Below are 21,326 nucleotides of genomic sequence, written 5' to 3' on the forward strand. Positions count from 1 at the left end.
TGGCTGGACCTCAAGAAGGATGGCTCCAGGAAAATAATCTAGTGTGCTGTTTTTCTTTTCTTTCTTTCCTCTTTCAAGGGATACTTTATGTGTTTGCTCTGTGCCAGGGGCTTGTTAATATAAAGAGATACAGTCAATACAGAGCAAAATGTGACAAGGACTCTGCTCCCCTGGTGGGTTGAACTGTGGGAGATCAGCATGAATTTAATGTTTAACTTAATGATTATGCAATGGCAAACCAAAGAAATGCTCTGAAAGAAATGACTGCCTCTTAGAGAGCAGAGAGCATTTAACAAGAGTCTGATCTGACTTGGGGGCTGAGGATAGACTTCCTACAGGAAGAGATGCCAGAACTGAGATATGAGGGATGAATGAAGAGCCTGGCAAACATGCAAGCAGTAAGTGCAAAGGGAACCTATGATACACCCTAATGGCAGCACAACTGGAAAACGGGACTTCTTTGCTTTTAGCATCTGACAAGTTTGACCCAAGTGCAGGTTTATAGGTGACTCCACCATTCCTATTTGTGATATTAGTATACTTCAATTAATAAAAGAAAATTTTAAATGTGGGTTTAATGAGATCACTTTTTTGAGGACACAAATGTTTGCATTTTTGTGTGTATATTAGCTGATGCATATCTAGAGGTTGAACATAAATTTTGCAGTAAAAATTAATTCAAATTTCATCAAGCTGTAGCTTTCTGTAATATTGATAATAAGGATCGTGTTATATAACTAACAAAGAAAAAAACAAATCAAGCTTAAGAATTTTACTTTAAGTGGACTATTCTCTGTGGAGAATAATTACATAAAATTTGCATAAATGGCAAGAGCCAAGATAGGTGTTTTCATAGCTGTGTGTGTAATCATTAATTAAATATGACACCTTAAAACTTGTCTACTAAATAGAATTAAATGTTGATCATAGACATAATTATTGCTTGAGCTTTAAAAATTCTAGCAATGCATTATTAACTGTAAGATAAAATAGTCATGAAAACCCAGATCAAATTTTGTAATTGTTCTTTAGAAGACTTTCTCATGCACAAATGTAGCCCAACCAAAATGAGTTTGCTCCTTGGTGAGTCAGAAATTGCATCAGGTTGAGTTGTCCCACAGAGAAAACTTTTATTTGCAGCTAATCAGGAAATCATGGGGAATAGCTTCCAAAGCTTTGACTCCCTGAGAGAGGGTGAATGGTTTCCTTTTGTTTAGGGTTAGGATGAGTATTTAGATAGGGATACCTAGTGATCCTTTGTAGAGATAAGTATAAGGTCACAGATGTGCCTTAAGGAAATATTCCTATCCATACATTGTATGCTATGTGAATGAGGCAAAGGCTCCTCCCTGGGAGATTTTAGTATTATAATGAGGTAAAGGCCACACCATGGTCCATCTACGCAGGTGCAATTTGGGTTTAGTTCAATATGTGTCGGTGGTCTGGGCCTGCTGGAATCTTGTCAGGACTGTTGCCATCACCTGGGGAGTACTTTGGGGTTTCATTGGCTAGAGTCTAGACATAAGCCAAAGAAAAGAATTTAAGGAAATGTGTAAGACAAAGGTTAGTGAGCACAAATAGGTAAGTGGTAAAGGCCAGGTCTTGGGAGTCTAGCTGGTGACACAAATACTTATTTCACATAATAGTTGATACACTTAAGTGTTTTTACTATTAGTACAAAGTTTTAATATCACATTGGGCCTTATTTTTAAATTAATAGCATTTGGGGAAAAAAACCTTTTGAGGTTTCATCACCACCATCTAGTTTTATTTTTTTTTTTTTTTCACCATCTAGTTTTAGAGCACTACCATCACTCCAAAAGCTCCCACCAAGATTCATATGCATATCTTTTGAAAAGACTGTAACTGAAAGAGACAGTACAGTTGACCATTGAACAACACAGGGATTAGGGGCACTGACCGTCCGTGGAGCTGAAAATTCACATATGAATTTTGACCCCCCTAAACTTAACTACTAATAGCCTACTTTTGACTGGAAGCCTTACAGATAACATAAACAGTTGATTAACACATATTTTGTATATTATGTGTATTATATACTATATTCTTACAATAAAGTAAGTTAGAGAAAAGAAAATGTTATTAAGAAAATTATAAGGAAGAGAAAATACACTTGCAGTACTAAACTATATTTATCAAAAAAAATCCACATAATAAGTGGACTCATGCAGTTCACAGTTCTGTGTTGTTCAAGGTTCAACTATAATTATATGTTAATGTTTGTCGTTGATTAGGTAAGCCAATCAATCTCAAAAATCCAATTTTACAAACAAATGACATTCAATCCACACTCCCTCCTCCACCCCAGGCAACCACTGATCTATTTCTTGTCTCTATAGAGAAGCTTTTTTTTTTTTATTTTAAAGATTTTATTTATTCATTCATGAGAGACACACAGAGAGAGAGGCAGAGATATACACAGAGGGAGAAGCAGGCTCCCTGCAGGGAGTCCCGATGTGGGACTCGATCTGGAAACTCCAAGATCACGCCCCTAGCTGAAAGCAGAAGCTTAACCGCTGAGCCACCCAGGCGTCCCTCTATAGAGAAGCTTTTGACCTGATTAAATTCAATTGAGCCAGAGAAAAATGTGGGAGAAATTGCAAATAATGTGGTTCAACATGGAAGCTCTTGGGTGACTCAGTCAATTAAGTGTCTGCCTTGGGCTCAGGTCATGATCCTGAGGTCCTGGGATCGAGCTCCAAGTTGGGCTCCCATCTGGGAGTCTGCTTCTCCCACTCCCTCTGCTGCTCCCTCTGTTTGTGCTCTCTCTCAAATAAATAAATAAATAAGTAAAATCTTTAAAAGATGTGGTTCAACATGTAGTTCATGGCACATAGTAGATGCTCAATAAACAGAATCTTTTGTACATACAATATATAAATGCTGAATATATTGTAGTTACTTTTTAATATTTCTTTCCTTGTACCAGTGTGCAAAATACTACTACATCTACGAATTGAAAAGGAGAGTAATATAATCCAATTCTACCCATCCTGATGCTTTATTCACAACTTCTTAAATAACATTTCCATTCTCAATAATAGCCCTCCATAACTGTCACCTTATTTACTGTCCTTTCTTAGAGGTACAAATAACATCAGCTTAGAATGTAGTAAAGCCCTGAGGTTATCTCTCTTAGTCTATTTGGGTTTAATGTTATTGCAACAACAAACAAAAGTAGTTTCATTTTATCATATAAAATGTCCTTATTTCTCTTTTCTTGATAAATTTTTCTTTTCTGAGTGTAAGAATTTAATGCCTTTTATTTCTGAGACTGGCTTTTTGGGACCGATTGGCTTGCTGATTCAAGAATAAGTATTTTAGGGGATCCCTGGGTGGCTCAGCGGTTTGGATCCTGCCCGGGGCGTGATCCTGGAGTCCCGGGATCGAGTTCCACATCAGGCTCCCTGAATGGGACCTGCTTCTCCCTCTGCCTGTGTCTCTGCCTCTCTCTCTCTCTCTCTCTGTGTCTCTCATGAATATTATCTGAAAGGAATTAACTATGGAAATAGGAAAACCATATCTTGAACTCCAAATGTTCTCTGCTTACAGATTAAAAAGCATTGACGAAGCATAGACATTTATCTAGGACACTAACTTATTATTATATTTTAAATCCATCCTAATTGTAAAGGAATGATAATTTGACAATGAAGAATATTCAAGGGAAGAGAGCACATTTTGTGCTTAAACCCAAAGGAACTTCTTGGGCTTTTCTTCCTATGGGCGGAAGGAAGCGGGCGTGACAAGAGAGAACAAGCAAGTGAGGAAACGGATGGAAACAATCAAGCCCTAGGATCTATCCCTGTGTAAGCAAACTTGACTTCTTTTCTTAGATATTAAGCCAATAATTTCCCTTGCACTTGAGCTAATTTGGTTGGAATTGTGTTACATGCAACCAAACCGTCCTGACATAGTTATGTTCTATTTTTCTTTTTTTAGGAGAAGTTGATTTTATGAAAATTTCAAGCACACAAAGGGACATGTGTAATAGATACATTAAGTGAACATCAAGATATTCACACAAGAAGCAGAGCTTCACAAAGACCACTGGAGTCTCTGGTGTGCTGCTTCCTGGGCTCATCCCTCTCCTAGCCACAAAAAGACCCACTGTTTTTTTATTTTAATTATCTATTTTACTTTTTGTTTTTCACTGTAGCTTCACTTATATGTAGATATTTGTTGTGGGCTGAATTCTGTTCCCCCAAAATTTGTATGTTGAAGTCCTAACCCCTAGTATACCAGCAACCCTCAGTTTGTTTCCTGTAGTTAAGAGTCTCTTATGGTTTGCCATCCTTTCTGTTTTTTGTTTTTTTTTTACCCTTTCTGTTTTTATCTTATTCTTCCTTCCCTTCCTCTATGTTCATCTGTTTTGTTTCTTAAATTCTCTATATAAGTGAAATCATATGATATTTGTCTGTCTCTGACTAACTTATTTCACTAGGCATAATAATGTGGTTCCATCCACATTATTGCAAATGACAAGATTTCATTCTTTTTGTTGGCTGAGTAATATTCCATTATATATATATATGTGTGTGTGTGTGTGCCATGTATATATATATTAATATATATATGCCACATCTTCTTTATCCATTAATCCATATATATATGCCACATCTTCTTTATCCATTAATCTGTCAATGGACATAGGATCTCTTTCTATAATTTGATTATTGTGGACATTGCTATATTTTACTCCCTTCTATATTAGATTCTGTATTTTCCTTCTTATATTGGGTTATCTTTTCCTCATTCACATATTCTTACATATATTCTGAATACTAATCCTTTGTTGCTTACATGGATTGCATATTTCTGCACATGAACTATCTATCAGTTTGTGAACTATCTTTTCACTTTCTTTATGATGTATTTTTTAACAGAAATTCTTAATCTTAATGCAGTAAAATATATGAATATATTCCTTTATTATTTGCTTATAATGTCTCTTAATTAAGAAAATTTGCCCTATCCCAGAAAGTTCCCATATTGTGTGTGTGTGTGTGTTTTCAATTAACTAGTTTATTAATTAATTTGTTTTTGTGTGTGTGTGTGTGTGTGTTTAATTTAAAGACAGTTTTTGGGAGTTGCCTAGGTGGCTCAGTCTGTTAAGTGTCTGACTCTTCACCTCAGCTCAGGTCTTGATCTCAAGGTCATGAGTTTGAGCCCTTCATTGGGCTCCAGGTTGGGCATGAAGCCTATCCAAAAATAAATAAATAAAAACAATTTCTCTTTTTTTAAGAGTAATTTTAGATTTACAGCAAAATTGAGAGGAAGGTAAAGAGACTTCCTACATGCACCTTTTCTTCACATATACATAGCCTCCTCCACTGTCACTATCCCCCATCAGAATAGTACATTTGTTATAATGAAAGAAGCTACACTAACATGTTATAATCACCCAAAGTCCATAGTTTACGTTAGAGTTCCCTGTTGGTGTTTACATTCTGTGAGTTCAGATGAATGTATAATGACAACCATCGTTATAACATACAGAGTAATTTTACTGCTTTTAAAATCCTCTGTATTCTACCTCTTCATCTCTCCTTGCCCTAAAATTGTGTTTCTCACATTACAGTCTTTAATCCCTCATTCTCATTAAAGTCTTTAATTGATTTTTTTGTTTGTGGGATGGGTTTGAGATCCTTCCTCCACTGCTCTAACAATGCCACTTCTCTCATATATTAACGCTCCATATGTGTGTTCAGCCTATTTGTTTTTTTCTTTCCCCCATCAGTATATTGGCTTCCTAATATTTTATTGTTGTAACTACTAAAGCTCTAAAATAAAATCTTGATTTCCAGTATGGCAAGTCTTTCCACTTTGCTTTTCATTTTGGGAGGTCTTTTCTCTCCCATATGTATATATATTCACTCCCTTCCATATATTTTAATATTAGCTTGTCAGGTTTCTTGGTAGGAATTGCACTGAATTTATAGGCCAGTTTAGGAAATTAGAAATCTTTATGATATAGAGGTTTTCCATCTGGGAATAGGGCACATCTCTTCATCTGAGTTACTTTTAAATTTCTTTCAAAAATTTTTACAATATTCTTTATAGAAGTCTTAAATATACTGGCTTGATTAATTTAAGAGCATCTCACAGTTTTTGACTTTGCAAATGGCATCTTTATAGTTGTTTTTGTGTCTGCAAATAGTGTTCTTTTAAAAACAATATTGAAGTTTATTACTCATCTGTTTATTATAAGTTGCACTTCATAACTTTATGAATTTCAGTAATTTATAGATTCTTTTGGCTTTTCTATGTAAACAATTATATCATTTTCAAATAAACACAATTTGGTTCTTTTGCTATCTAATCTCAATACCTTTTTCATCTCATCTGGTTAGGATCTCCGGTTTACTGCTAAATAGAAGTGATGATAGAGGATAGATCTGTTTTATTCTGCTTTAAATAAGAATGATCAAGATTGGGCAGCCGGGATGGCTCAGGGCCTGATCCTGGAGACTTGGGTTCCAGTCCCGCGTGGAGCTCCCTGCATGGGAGCCTGCTTCTCCCTCTGCCTGTGTCTCTGCCTCTCTCTCTCTTTCTTTCTCTGTGTCTCTCATGAATAAATAAAATCTTTAAAAAAAATGATCAAGATCTTGCCATTATGAAGGACATTTGTTATTGACATTTTGTTGTTATCCTTTTATAGGTTAAAAAAGCTCACTTTTATTCAGAAAGTATGTCTTAAATTTTATCAAACATTTTTTCTGAACCTACCAAGTTCTTGACTTTTTTTCTTTTAACCTCTAAATGGTATTTAGTACACTAGCAAATTATTCTAGTGTTAGACCAACCTTACATTTCTTGGATAAATCAAACTTGGTCATGATAATAATATATAATTTACTAATATTTTGTTCAGAATTCTTGTTTTGGTGTATAAGTTAATATAGTTGGCCCAGACCTTTTTTTTCCCCCTGAATATTCCTTGTTTTTGTTTTGATATCAGGTTATATTAAGTTTTTAAATAACCTGAGTATACATCTTCATTCTCTTTTATTTTTGGAGAGTTTGTATAAGTTTGGAATTATTTATTAACTGGAAATTTTGATATATGTATCTTTATCTTATCTATAACTTTTAAAGTTAGGTGTAGAAACAGAAGCATATGGGGACTGACATTTGCAAAGCTGAATAACAAATCAGGATTGAAATAATTAGTGTTAACAACTCAGCCTTCCTACGGTATTCACAACATGTAACTAAGAAGAGATAAAAAAGATAAAGCAATTACTAATTGTGAGAATCTTCTCTAAGTCTGATGCTTCCTTGGTGAGCATTTATGTCGACAGGAAAGATAAAAATGAAAAGCTTTGAACTTCCATTGAAAGAAATAGAATCCTTATTTACACAAGACAAATTGAAGCTGATTGCCACCTTTCCCCAGACATACATCTAGCTCTTCTCTTCTGCTATCAGATAGGAAAGATTGATGTGCACTGCCATTCCTTAGAATGTTGTGTTGCCATAGACACTGGCTAGTTCTCAAACCCCTTTTATTTCATACACTTCCTTCACAAAAGAGTGCTGATTGAGTTCAAACAAATTTATGTTGAAAAATAAAAGTATACATAGAAGGGAGACGAAATTAGAATCTGGCTAAGTTTCTTTCCTTCCTAAATCCCCACCTTCGGATTCTTTTCTTAGTTAATGGAAAGAGCAGCTTGCTTAATGGCATATACATACATTTCACTACTCCTTCTAAGCTCATTCAATAATTCTTGAAATAAATCTTGGCCAAAAAAAAGTAAAGGCTGCATAAAAATTGAGAAGTTTTGTCACGAATTTCTTCATTCTCCATTTGTTGCCCTGAGTGGCATTATTAATAGTTTCACTTTGCATTAATGTCGCATTTTAAAGGTTAAAACAACTGTTGTTAAATATTTCTTTGTCTATTCAATACCATCTAATTATATTGGAAAGACAGGCTTCATTCCTATTTTACAAGTGGGAGTAAGGCTCAGAATAGTCATGTATTTCCCAATGGGAATATTAAAGCACCAAAAACTTAGGGTATTACAATTATTGAGAACTTGGTTATGCTTCCTTCATTGATAATTACTCCTTGCCTTAGGAAAAGGAAAAAAGTTAGATCCTTGGAGAGCAAAGACATTTTTATGCTACTGAGAATAATTTTTTTCTCTTGACTACAGAAGAAAAATGAGAAAACCATCATGAAACTGCCTGTCTTTGCCAGTGGTGATGAGATTGAATCTACTCTTATATGGCACTATCATTTGAAACAATTGTAATTTGTTGGGTTAATTTAAATATGGCCTGTTATGGGCTGAACTGTGTTCCCCTTAAATTCATATGTTGAAGCCCTAACCCCCAGTACTTCAGAATGTGACTATATTTGGAGATAGGGCTTTTAAAGAGGTAAATAAATTAAAATGAGGCTGTGAGGTTGGTCCCTAATCCAATGTGATTGGTGTCCTTATAAGAAGGGGAAATTCGGACACAGAGACACAGCAGGGATGTGTACGAACAGGGAGAAAAGACCATGTGAGGACACAGTGAGAAGACACCATCTGCAAGCCAAGGAGAGAGGTCTGAGGAGAAATCAAATGAGCCAACACCTTGATCTTGGGTTTCTAGCCTCCAGAACTGTGAGAAAAGTAATTCCTATTGTTTAAGCCACCCAGCGTGTGGTATTTTGTTTTAGCAGCCCTAGCAAACTATTACATTGGCCTAAAAAACATTAGATCTGAGGAGGGGAAAGGATCATTTATCAATGAGAAGCATCCCAGGGCTCCTTTAGTTACTCAAGTCACAAATTAGGGCTTTTCAAAAGGAGCCTTCCCATAAACTAGAAAACAAAGATTGGCATTTAACTATAAATACTCTAAGAATCATTTCACGAATAGCATCCTCTATTTTGGAAAAATGGTTCCAAATGAACTGCTCATTACCCAACACTTGACTGAACTACATTATGCAAAATGCATGGCAAGGATTCAGCAGCATTTGCAAGTTAACAATAAGCTATAAACAGCTCTATATTCTTCTTCTGGGCCTTTCTCCAGAAGGAATTATTTAATTTGGAATTAATTTTTGTATTCAAATAAGTATTTAATAAAGTGGGTTTTTTTTTGAAATAGTACATTTGTAGGAAAACTATATTTTAGGTGCTATCTTTAAAAAATAGTTTATTGAGGTGAAATTCACATAATATAAAATTAAGCAGTGTAAAATAAACAATTCTTTTTTTTTTTCAAAGATTTTATTTATTTATTCACGAGAGACGCAAAGAGTGAGAGGCAGAGACACAGGCAGAGGGAAAAGCAGGCTCCATGCAGGGACCCCAATGTGGGACTCAATCCCTGGACCCCAGGATCATGCCCTGGGCCAAAGGTAAACGCTCAACCACTGAGCCACCCAGGTATCCCTAAAGTAAATGATTCAATGGTATTAATTATAGTCATAATGCTGTACAACCTCTACTTCTCCATAGTTAAAAACATTTCTGTCACTCCATAGTAAAACTCTAACCATTAAAGAATTTCTTCCCATTGCCATCTTTCCCCAGCTCCTAGCAACCACCAGTCTGTGTTCTGTCTCCATGGATTTATTCATTCTGGATATTTCACATAATGGAATTAGACAACATTTGTCTTTTGTGCCTCCCTTCTTTCACTTAGCATAATGTTTTAAAGGTTCTTTCATGTTGCAGAATATGCCAGTAATGGATTCCTTTTTATGACTGAATAATATTCCATTGTATATAAATACCACATTTGGTTTATTCATTCATTTGTTGATAGACATTTGGATTGTTTTTACCTTTGACTACTGTGGATAGTGCTGCTATAAACCTGTTTTATACGTACTTGTTTGAGTAGCTGTTTTCAATTCTTCTATGTGTAGACCTTGGAGTGTAATTACTGGGTCATATGGTAATTCTATGTTTAACTTTTTGAAGAGCCATCAAACTGTTTTACACAGTGGCTGCACCATTTTACGTTTCCACCAGCACTGTATGAGGGTTCTAATTTCTCCATATCCTCTCAAACTCCCTTTTAAAAAACTTATAGGGATACCCGGTGGCTCAGCAGTTAAGTGCCTGCCTTCAGCCAGGGCGTAATCCTGGAGTCCTGGGATCGAGTCCCACATCAGGCTTCCTGCATGGAGCCTGCTTCTCCCTCTGCCTGTGTCTCTGCCTCTCTCTGTGTGTCTCTCATGAATAAATAAAATCTTTAAAATTTTTTTTTTTAATTATAGCTTTTGCTGTTTACCGTTTTCTTAAAAAATTATAGTTATTACAGTGGGTGTGGAGTAATATCTCTGTGTGGTTTTTATCTGCATTCACTTAATGACTACTGATGTTTAGCATCGTTTCAGATGCCTGTTGGTCATTTGTAGGTTTTCTTTGGAGAAGTGTCTATTCAATCTTTTGCCCATTTTTTTTTTCTTTTGCCCATTTTTAAATTGGGTTATCTGTTTTTGAGCTTGTAAGAGTTTTTTTTTTAATATATTCTGGTTATTTAATAAATAAATAAATAAATAAATAAATAAATAAAAATATATTCTGGTTATTTAATCCTAATCATATATAGATTTGCAATTATTTAATTCCATTCTATAGGTCATCTTCTCATTTTTAAAATAACATCCTTTGGAGTACAAAATTTTTTTAATTTTAAGTTTTTATTTATTTATACATGAGAGACACAGAGAGAGAGGCAAAGACACAGGCAGAGGGAGAAGCAGGCTCTATGCAGGGAGCCCAATGTGAGACTCGATCCTGGGTCTCCAGGACCACACCCTGGGCTGAAGGCAGGTGCTAAACTGCTGAGTCACCCAGGCTGCCCCCAAATTTTTTAATTTTGATGAAATTCCAGTAATCTATTTTTTTCATTTCTTCTTTGTGCTTTTCATCATCCTATCTAAGAATCCATTGCTAAATTCAAGGTCATAATTATTTTTTTAATATTTTATTAATATTTCATGAGAGATGCACAGAGAAAGGCAGAGAGATAGGCAGAAGGAGAAGCAGGCTCCCTGTGGGGAGCCGGATACAGGACTCAATCTCAGGACCCTGGGATCATGACCTGAGCCAAAGGCAGACACTCAACCACTGAGCCACCCAAGCACCCCAAGGTCATAATTATTTACTTCTATATTTTCTTCCAAGAATTTTATGGGTTTATTCCTTATATTTAGGTTGTTGCTCTATTTTGAGTTGATTTTTCTATATGGAGTGAGGTAGAAGTCCAACTTCATTCTTTTGCAGATAGAAAGGCAGTTGTCCTGGTACCATTTGTTAGAAAGTTTTCCTTCCCCATTAAATGGACTTGACACCCTTGTCAAAAATTAATTTCCTATCTGGACTCTTATTTATATCCCATTGGTCTGTATGTCTATCTTTATGACAGAATCACACTTTTTTGGTTAGTGTAGCTTTATAATAAGTTTTGAAATTGGGAAATGAGTCCTCCAATGTTTTTCTCCTTTTTCAAGATTGTTTTGGCTATGCAGAGCCCCCTGCAATTCCATATGAATTAGAGGATAGGTCTTTCCATTTCTACAAAAATGGCTGTTGAAATTTTGATAGGGATTGTGTTGCAGTTGAAGATTGCTTTGGGTTATTGACATCTTAACAATGTTGAGTCTTCCAATCTGTGTACATGGAATGTGTTTCCACTTTTTTAGGTCTTCTTTAACTTCTTTTAGCCATGTTTTATAGTTTCAGTGTGCAAATCTTTCACTTTCTGGTTAAAATTATTCCTAAGTATTTTATTCTTTTTTTTTTTATTTTATTTACTTATGATAGTCATACAGAGAGAGAGAGAGAGGCAGAGACATAGGCAGAGGGAGAAGCAGGCTCCATGCACCGGGAGCCCGATGTGGGATTTGATCCCGGGTCTCGAGGATCGCGCCCTGGGCCAAAGGCAGGAGCCAAACCGCTGCGCCACCCAGGGATCCCGTATTTTATTCTTTTGGATGCTATTGTAACATAATTGGTTTTTTAAAAAAGATTTTATTTATTTATTCATGAGAGACACAGAGACAGAGAGGCAAAGACATAGGCAGAGAGAGAAGTAGGCTCTATGCAGGAAGCCCAATGCGGGACTTCATCCCAGGACTCCAGGATCTCACCCTGGGCGGAAGGCAGGCCCTCAACTGCTGAGCCACCCAGGCGTCTCTAACATAATTGTTTTTTAAATTTTCTTTTCAGATTCTTTGCTGGTATATAGAAATACAACTGATTCTTGTCTGTTGATCTTGTCCTCTACAATTTTGCTGAATCATTATTAGAATCACTATTAGTTTAAACAGTTTTTTGGTGGATTCTTAGAATTTTCTATATATAGAATCATATCATTTGTGAATAAATAGCTTTACTTCTTCCTTTATAATTTCAATGCCTTTTATTTCTTTTTCTTGTCTAGTTACTTGGCTAGAACTTCCAGTAAAATGTTAAATAGCATTGGTAAAATTGGCATCTTTGTCTTGTTCCTGATTTTGGGGAAAAAGCTTTTGGTCTTTCATCATTGAGTATGATGTTAGCTGCTGTTCATGCAATCCCTTTATCGTGTATTTTGTATTCCTAGTTTCCTAGTTCCTAGTTTCCTGATTGTTTTTATCATGAAAAAGTATTGAATTTTGTCAAATAATTTTTCTCTTTTCTGTATTCAGATGATCATGTATTCTTTTCCCTCTATTAATGTGTCGTACTATATTAATTTATTTTCTTATGTTTAACGACTTGCATTCCTGGGATAAATTCCTCTTGGTTATAGTGCATAATCCTTTAGATATGCTGTTGGATTTGGTTTGTATCTTTATTCAAAAGAATATTGACCTGTGGCTTTCTGTTCTTGTGATGTCTTTCTTTCCTTCTCTCTTTCTTTCTCTCTTCTTTCTTTCTTTCTTTCTTTCTTTCTTTCTTTCTTTCTTTCTTTTTCTTTCTTTCTTTCCTTCTCTCTTTCTTTCTTTCTCTTTCTTTCTTTCTTTCTTTCTTTCTTTCTTTCTTTCTTTCTTTCTTTCTCTCTTTCATTTCACTTTGGTATCACAGTGATGCTGGCCTCAGAGAAAGATTTGGGACAGCTCTTGCTCTTCTAATTTTTTAAAGAGTTTGAGAAGGATTAATGTTAGTTCTTCTTTAAATGTTTTGTTGAGGGATCCCTGGGTGGCACAACGGTTTAGCGCCTGCCTTTGGCCCAGGGTGCTATCCTGGAGACCCGGGATTGAATCCCATGTTGGGCTCCCGGTGCATGGAGCCTGCTTCTCCCTCTGCCTATGTCTCTGCCTCTCTCTCTCTCTCTCTCTCTCTGTGACTATCATAAATAAATAAAAATTAAAAAATAAATAAATGTTTTGTTGAGGGCACCTGGGTGACTCAGTGGTTGAGCATCTGCCTTTAGTTTAGGTGGTGATCCTGGGGTCCTGGGACTGAGTCCCACATTGGGCTCCCCGTGGGCAGCCTGCTTCTGCCTCTGCCTATGTTTCTGCCTCTCTCTGTGTGTCTCTCATGAATAAAAAATTAAAGTCTTTTAAAAAATGTTTTGTTGAATTCACCCATGAAGGCATCTGGTCCTGAACTGTTTCTTTTTCGGTACAGAGGTTTTTGATTATTCATTCATTCTCTTCACCTCTTACAGGTTTGTTGAAGTTTTCTATCTCTTCTTGTGTATTTCTAGGAATTTGTCCATTTCACATAGGTTTGTTTGTTCACAGTTGTTCATAATATTCTCTTATAATCCTTTTTTTCCTATAAGCTCAGTAGTAATGTCCCCATTTTCATTTCTGATTTAGTTATTTGCATCTTCTATCTTTTTGTCTTTGTCAGTCTAGCTACAGTCTGTCAATTTTGTTGATCTTTTCAAAGAACCAACTTTTGTTGATTCTATTTTTTAAATTCTCTATTTCATTTATTTCTCCTCTAACCTTTATTATTTCCTTTTTTATGCTTGCTTTAGGTTTGGTTTTCTCTTTTTATGATTTCTTAAGGTGTAAAGTTAGATTATGACTTGACATCTTTCCTCTCTTTTAATATAGGCATTTACTGCTATAAAATTTCCTTCTGCTCACTACCTTGACTACATTCCATAAGTATCTTGTATTTTCATTTTCATTGGTCTCAAGTATTTTCTAATTTCCATTTTGATTTCATCTTTGACCCATTGGCTGTATAATAGTATATTTCTACATATTTGTGAATTTTCAGTTTTCATTGTTTTTGATTTCTTGCTTCATTCCATTGAGGTCAGAAAAGATACTTTGTATGATTTTAATACTGTTTATTGAGTTTTGTTTTGTAGTCTAACAGGTGATCTATTCTGGAGAATGTTCCAAAAGTACTCAAGAAGAATGTGTATTCTGACATTGTTGGAATGTTCTGTGTATGTCTATTAAGTTTAGTTGATTTGCAGTTTTTGTCTAGTAAGTCCAAAACCTATGCTTCCTCAGGGATGGTTTCTGTGAATGTATTTATTTTTTCCTTTAAATGGACCCTTCTTAAAAATAAATAAATAAATAAATAAATAAATAAATAAATGGACCCTTCTTGGGGATCCCTGGGTGGCTCAGTGGTTTAGTGCTTGCCTTTGGCCCGGGGTGTGATCCTGGAGACCAGGGATCGAGTCCCACATCGGGCTCCCTGCATGGAGCCTGCTTCTCTCTCTCTCTGTCTCATGAATAAATAAATAAAATCTTTAAATAAATAAATAAATAAATGGACCCTTCTTTCCTGTTTTTTTTTTCTTTTGTATGCCTTGTGGGTTTTTTGTTGAAAGCTGAACATTTGAAAGTTATAATATGATAACTCTAGAAATCAGATTCCCCCCACTCCCCAGATTCTTGATTGTTGAAGGCTGCCATCATCTGTTTGTTTACTGATTTTTCCAAAGTATTTTTACAAAGATATTACTTGTTGTACATGCTGACCAAAGTCTATTCCTTTAGCTTATGTTCATCCAGTGACAGAGATTTTCTTGAATGGGAGAAAAAGTGAGAAGAAGATGAAAGAAAGAAAAGAAAGAAAAGAAAGAAAAGAAAAGAAAAGAAAAGAAAAGAAAAGAAAAGAAAAGAAAAGAAAAGAAAAAAAAGACAATAATTTGCTAATAAGATCTGCTTTGCTTCCTCCAGAGCCAAGTACCCAGATCCCACACTGCGAATATGCGCTGCCATCTTCAGAACCAACAATGAGCCAGGGAAGGAGGGGGCAGGAGCAAATAAAAACAACACAAGGTTTTCCACTGTTTTTAAGTTGATTTTTTTCTTGATTCAGTGTTTGCTTGGTTGCTATAAACTGTTGACTGTTTTTTCAGAGTTCTGACAAAGTTGGTTCTAAGAGATTCTGCTTATTTTTTGATGTTTCCATGAAGAGACTGATATTTGGAGTTGTCAACTCTGCCATTTTGCTGATGTCACTCCATGAAAAATATGTTCTAATGAACTTCCTAGCAAAGCCATGTAACTAACACTTAGGTCGAAATCTCCACAACATTTGGATCGTTTTCATATCCCTACCATAGTTCTTCCTTCTTTCTTCTTTGTCACTCATATCTCTTACTCACCTACTTTGATATACAAATCATAATGATATTAAAATAATTAAAATAATAGGTAACACTTAGTGACCATTTGCTATGCACCAGGTCCTGGGCTAAGTGCTTTACATGACTAATCTCATTCAATCCACTTAATAATTCCACTATAAGGACATTTATAATCTCTATTCCATAGGTGAGTAAAAAGAGATTCAGAGAGTTTGAGGAAATTGTCTAGAGCCAGCCAGTAGCAAATATGGGATTTAAACCAATTCTATCTGATAACAGAGCCTGTGTCTTTATTTAGGTTTAGACTTTCTTCTTGGGCCCCTGTGACTCCTTAGTCCTCATTTCTTGTTAATTCTCCCTAGGCAATATTTTTCCTGTTGAACATTTACCACTTTTATTTTTATCATTCTGGTTTCCAGGCCAAGGAAAGGGCCAGACTTGGGAGAGAATGGGGTACCTCCTGAATGTAGCATCCATCCACTTGTTCTTTTGGCTTTTCAATAAAGCCTCATGTTTGTTTGGCTTTGATTTTTTTTCCTCTGCTCTCTTCATGTCTCTTCTTTTCCATACGTTCTGGATAAGTATTCTTCCAGCTAACTTGAACCAGGGAAATTTTAAGGGAGGCTGATCAGTATCCTTGGGGGCAACTCTGGAACTCAGTGTCTAGAAATTTCAGTCCTAGTGATCTACCCTACAGGAAAATTCATGAAAAAAATATTTTATCTCAAGATATTTTATTTTTTGTTCTTCTAACCACACAGTCTGCTTATTTCTCTTGAGGCAAATTAATCTCCTCAGGGAAGGCCAAAAACATAAATAACAGGTTTGGTAGTATTGGATTTTTTTTTTCTTTCAAAATAGCTGACTTAGAATATAGTTTCCAAAGTTTTAGTTTATCTAGAAGTTATAAGACATTTTGGCAGGAGTATCCATGCCAGAGGTTTGGAAATATCTTAGGATGTTGCCACTTACTATACACCATCGCTGAACTTTTATAAATACCTGAGGAACCAAAGGGAAGGGAAAGGCTCTGATCTTGGCTCATTTTTTAAAGATTTATACTTTTCTTTCTTAATGCTGCCTCTTAGAGTCATCTGGAGCTGGCATTTGATATGCTTCTAATAGATATTTATCAAGCACTGCAGGGTAATGGGGACTCAGTGGTGCACAAGAGAGGCTTGGTGCCTTCTCTGGAGGAACAGACAGTCTGGTGGGAAGACATCTAATTAAACACAACCATACTATGACTCTAAAGTGTAAGAAGAACCTCAACAGTGGAAAGACATGCCATGAACCCCCTACTTGACTAGAGAAGCAAAAGGTGTCTTGCTTAGCATCTAGTTTAAACTCCCTGTGGGAAGTGGCCTACCTTTTGTTAGTAATTAAACCAGGACTAAAATTTTTGTTTTATGTCTTATTTCTCTCTCTCTTTTTTAAAGATTTTATTTATTTATTCACAAGAGACACACAAAGAGAAAAGAGAGAGAGAGAGAGAGAGAGAGGCAGAGACACAGGCAGAGGGGGAAGCAGGCTTCATGCAGGGAGCCCGACATGGGACTCAGTCCTGGGTCTCTAGGATCACACTCTGGGCTGAAGGCGGCACTAAACCCCTGAGCTACCCGGGCTGCCCTTATGTCTTATTTCTCAATTCAACATTAACACACATAAACAAAAAGACAAAAACAACTTATCTGCTATACTTTCTTTCTGATTTAGTTGGAAAACCTGATCTTGGCTTTTCATTTCTTTTTTACTCACATAGAAGTTAGTTTGATTGTTCAAAAACTAGAGAGAAGTGCTGGCAATTGTGTAGGCTATTCACCATGTAGGTTTCCCATGGTACTCTGCACATGCCAGCCACTGCTGGTCTGATCTGTGAACAGGACTCTCTTTCTTATGAGCCAAACCTGGGATGAAGTCTGGGGTGGTTGGATGATGCACAAATGCTTCTAGCAGGCCTTGAGTTGACTTCAACCCCACTTTTTTTTTTTTTTTTTCTCAGACCAAGCTTAAGCCTGACACCTTCAGATTCACTTATCAACTCAGTCTGTCTCTAAACCACAACTGCCTGGCAAATTTTTATTGCTTAACTGTTGGTTGTGTGATGACAAAAAAACACCAAACATATTTTAGTTTTCAACATGCATTGGGGCCAAACCACATTGTAATTGGTGGTTCTTTGGATTTTTATTTCATGTGACATGAGTAGGGCAAGCAGAGACATCACTGATTTTGCATGCAAACAAAATAGCCATCAGCAGATCAGGGCTTGAGGGATCTCAAAAGAGCATCCTAGGAGGTCATCTGGAATCACACAATTTCAGAGTTGGAAGAAACCTTAAAAGGATCACCTAGTTCAACAAACACCCTTTTAACTCTTGAATTTCCTTTATTATGTAATTTTTCTTTTCTCTTCTTTCCTTTTTTCTTTCTTTCCTTTTTTCTTTCTTTCTTTCTTTCTTTCTTTCTTTCTTTCTTTCTTCTTTCTTTCTTTCTTTCTTTCTTTCTTTCTTTCTTTCTTTCTTTCTTTCTTTCTTTCTTAGAGAGAGAGTGAGGAGGACAAAGGCAGACGAAGAGGAAGAGAGAGAATCTTAAGTAGGCTTCGTACTCAGTGTGGAGCTGCATATGGGACTTGACCACATGACCCTGAGATCATGACCTGAGGTGAAATCATGAGTGCTTAACCGACTGAGTCACCTAAGTCCCCCTACTATGTATTTCTTGTATGGACATGCAGCTAGACTGATGTCCATCCTCAATTATCCACTGGAACTGCTCTCTGTTAGTTCACCAATGACTTTCTAGTGGCCCAAACACTGGTCCCCTCAGTCCTTATTTTACTCAATATCTTTTAGGTATTTATTATGGTTAATTACTTTGCAAGTCTTTGGCTTCTGGTACATTATTTGCTTCTAACTTTTCTCCTACATCTTTGATCAGTGATTTTGAGTCAGGGACAGTCTTTCCCTACAGGGGACATTTAAGAATGTTTGGAGACATTTTTTTGGTTGTCACAAGGGGCAGAGGGTGCTACTGGCATCTAATGGGTAGAGGCCAGAGATGCTAAACAAATGCATAAGACAGCTCCTTGTGACAAAGAGGCTTGAGGACTCCCAAGCCACATCACAGGATGCTGCTTGATCCAGAATGTGTTGCTCCTTTCAGAACCAGAGACCTGGCATTGTCTCCTAATGAAACCTTTGCAGTTGGAAAAGATATCAGAGTGCCCACATATACCTGTTCTTTATGTCACTCATTCATGCTGCCAAAGCCAAGACTTGATATGTCTATCTGCAGTTGGAAGAGAGATGGCTTGAGCTGAGTTGCCGGTCCTGTTGGCTTTTGCTGCCACTGCTGCTACTGCTGCACACCCCAACCCAGGCCTCAAAGGCTCCTCGAGGAAGGACATACTTTTTCTCTGACTTACATTTAGGAAGAAGTGTCTTTGCTGGACTGATAGATCCCAGGGTTATAACTCTCTAAATTCTCTTATACTGCCAGTCTACCACTTGGAAAGAAGGATGCATGGGTCAGAATCTGGTTTGGGCTCCCTCTTGGACCTACGTTGAAGGTTTCCTTCCACCTAGAATGGTCATCGGGCAATAACACCAGATGTCTATGTGGTCCCTTTCTTACGCGGAGACTGTGAATGAAAATGGATGGGCCCCCGAGTTTGGTATAATTCCCTCCTCAGCAGTTTTTTGCTCTGAGGGTTAATATGCTGGGAGAGAGGTGGCCAAAATCTGTTTGCCTTTAGGGCTAGTATCCAGGGTTTGGTAAAAAAAAATACACTGTTCCATCATATTCTTCTTGATTAGACTATATCTTGTAAACTGAATCTTTTATTTATTGTAGATCTAAAGTGTAAAACCAATCTGTTGAAATTTATTTTCAGGGGTAGCACCCTTCAAAGCTAAACATAAGGTGTTTTGTTTTGTTTTATTTTTTTTTCCAGATCAAAGCACTAGAATATGTCAAGAAGGAAATTTCCTAAGCTCAGTAATGCCCACAGAAATAGTTATGCATGCAGTATTTTAGCTAGCATTGGTGCAATATAATTTTAAAATCAGATATATTGTACACCTGAAACTAATATCATAGTGTATGTTAACTAACTTGAATTTAAATTAAATAAAAACTTTTATTTATTTATTCATGAGAGACAGAGAAAGGTAGAGATACAGGCAGAGGGAGAAGCAGGCTCCATGCAGGGAGGCCAATGTGGGACTTGATCCCGGGACTCCAGGATCAGGCCCTGGGCTGAAGGTGGCACTAAACTGCTGAGCCACCTGGGCTGCCCTAAATAAAAACTTTTTAAAAAGATATAAAGGCAAAATGGAAATGATAAATACAGAAAATAGAATTCAGTAATTACAATTCACTAGACTCCTAACCAGCTGTCTGCTTACTCATTTATTCATTCCTTAATAATTTATCAAGTATCTACTCTGAGCCAGTCACAGTGCTGGGTGCCTGAGATGGGGACAATTCCTATCTCTATGGAGTTTGGACTCTAGTAAGGATCGCATTCTAGTGCTATGTTAATTTTGAAGAAAATTCATAGCTTGAATATGCAACTATTTCAAATACCCAAGTCATAAAACTATGCCAAAATGCACGGGAGAGTCCAAAAGGAGAATTCACATTTTATATTTGGGAATGAATATACAGCATTTATGTCTCTAACTTCTACCTTTATCATAATGCTCATTTCCCCTAATTTCATTTCTTTTTCTTTAAAATAAAATGGAGAAATTAGGGAAAGGAAAGATTCTTCAAAAATTTGGATATGGATCCGTAACTCTTAATTTATTGTGAATAATTATTTCAAGGAATTATATTGGAGCTCTCCATGAAAAAAAGCAGCTTTTCCCAGGTCCTGAGAGACCATACTTGTGTTTAGGGTGTGTGTGTGAGTGTGTTTCTTGAGATAGATCAGGTTGGCTGTTAAATGCTCCATGTGGTTCAAAAAGAGATATCAGGAAGCTTTGGAAACCATTTGGAGCAGCATCTACAACAGTGAGACTAGAGGTTTATAAGCCTCCTCCCTTCACACCACCCACCCACAGCTGAATTGCCCACAGTGGGGCCGCTGCCTTGGGGAGCACAACTCTTGAGAGGACAGAGATTCCTTCTGGCATGGTCTGGTTGGCATCCCCAGCACCAACCACTGGCTGGAAGAGTTGGCACTCAGTAAGTATTTGTTACATGAATGAATAAACATTTAAAAATGTACTTTGAACAAGAGAGGACAAAATTAAATCTCCTTGGGTTCCTAGTCAGATGATTTTTACAGCTTCTTTGATTAGTTGATTGGGAATTACATTTGATATACCAAAGACCCAATAAAAGCAGACAAGGAATGTGGGTACCTAGAGACCTCAGGTTTTTGAGAAGTAGCACCAGGTGCTTCTATGATTACATTTAAAGTAGACATCAATGCCTATATAGCCAGTGCTCTGGTTTAATTACAAATTATTGATGATTATAGGTTACATTTTGATTTACATAAAACAATCTGAATTCCAGATGCATATACTTAGAAGTTATTATTTTGGGATAATTTTTGGTATCTCAGACATTTTACTAATTAAGAAGGATTTCTGCAACTTGTAAGCTTAAAGAGGCTTTTCTTATATCAGTGATGGCAGATGGATTTCATCTCACTTGCCGATTTTGATTAATTGGTTTGCCTAGAATGCCAGATTGGGAAGGATTCTGAGGCCAATCCTGAACCCTCTGGAGAAGGCTACCACACATGATAAATTATTAATGTCTTTTTTGGCTGAT

At 36.5% G+C, this 21,326-nt stretch overlaps 1 long non-coding RNA gene across 1 annotated transcript; it reads left to right on the forward strand.

Moving 5' to 3' along the window:
• Positions 1-247: 247 nt before the first annotated feature.
• Positions 248-6,215, forward strand: LOC140611320 (uncharacterized). The gene is made up of 3 exons (XR_012012594.1): positions 248-398; positions 3,656-3,830; positions 3,964-6,215. It is a non-coding gene; the product is annotated as an uncharacterized lncRNA (long non-coding RNA).
• Positions 6,216-21,326: the final 15,111 nt, after the last annotated feature.

This window comes from Canis lupus, chromosome 19 (assembly GCF_048164855.1).
Source record: "Canis lupus baileyi chromosome 19, mCanLup2.hap1, whole genome shotgun sequence".
Taxonomy (NCBI): Eukaryota; Metazoa; Chordata; class Mammalia; order Carnivora; family Canidae; genus Canis; species Canis lupus.